The sequence below is a fragment of the Rhea americana genome, unplaced genomic scaffold (assembly GCF_003343005.1).
Source record: "Rhea americana isolate MKP2758 unplaced genomic scaffold, rheAme1 scaffold_0, whole genome shotgun sequence".
In the NCBI taxonomy this organism is placed as follows: Eukaryota; Metazoa; Chordata; class Aves; order Rheiformes; family Rheidae; genus Rhea; species Rhea americana.
In genome coordinates, this window is record NW_028185037.1 from 13,518,774 (window position 1) to 13,520,080 (window position 1,307).

Here is a 1,307-nt window from a genome sequence, read left to right on the forward strand (position 1 = left end):
CACAATCCAAGAAATAAGCCAGTGCTGTAAATGCTGCAGGACTCCAGTAACCTGGGGGTGGTTTCCTCTCCAAGGCCTCCTAGCATGCCATCTCAAACAAGGCAGCCCCTCTCATCTACACAGCTGGAATAATGGTGCTTCCTTTTGCACCGAGTAGCTATGGAGAGAAATGCAATGGTGGTGGAAACCACACACTAGAAGAGCCATAAAAAATAAACCTCCATTTAACATGCATTACTTTTACAATAAAAAAAAAAGTAGATCACTGTCCTTGATTAAAAAAAAAAAGGRAAAAAAAAGAAAGGAAATCTGTGTGCAAYGTGAAGCTGCTGCTTTTGGAAGAGTAGTAACGCATTTAAAAATACTGTGATGTTTCCCAACACTTGCTCTGTTCCTTCTGCAACYTGCAATTTCAAATGGCTGATGAAAGAAATCGATTTTCCCCCCCTTTAAATGTCAGGGTTATTGAGGTCCCAGTGTTATCTGTAAAAGCAGCAGCCTTCCTTTACCTTYCACCCCCTCCTCGGAGCAAAGAAAACCTTGCGGAAAGAGTTGCTACRGAGATCTGGCTCCCAAATCCTCTACTTGGCTTCTCACAGGTTAAAACAGAAATCAGTCACCATGCCAGTTTGTTCAAGTGGTTATATGGACTGTTTCCCCCAAAGTAACATCATGCCTCATTATTTCTGTTCTCGCCGGCGGGCAGTCTTGGGAAGGGCACCGTTTAACAAACCCCGGGCGGATGATGAACCCGGTTTTGGCAACCCAGCACAAGGACAACTCTACGACAGATTTATTCAAGTCCGTTTTCCCTTGCCTTTGGGGCCAGCAAGGGAACAAGCAATGGGAACGAGCAGAGACCCAGAAGCAAAACTCAGCAGTTTCTCAATAAAGCAAGGGCACCAAAGGATTGTATTTACCAGGACTGTTACTGATTAGCATCTAATGGCAAGAATAGGAACCAAGATTGCTATATTTATGTGAGATTACAACTGGAGCACCAGCAGCCTTGACAGTCTAAATTACCCTACCAGTCCCGCTAAGAAGTTCTGACTCTTCTGTTTTCTCCATTAAGTGGAAAGGTGCTTCCTTCCTCCCAGAGACGAGATGCCTCCCATCTTTTAAAAGGACACCACCGAGCATTTTTAGGTGCTTTCATTCCCCAAAAGGACTCGCCAGCCCTGGCCTGGACCCCAGCCCCGAAGGCCATGCAAACAGCTCGCAGCCCAAGCCCACCTCATCATTGGGGTCCAGGGCAGGTGGAGAACCTGAAGGTGGCTCCTACTGTACAGGGAGGACAGAAAGGG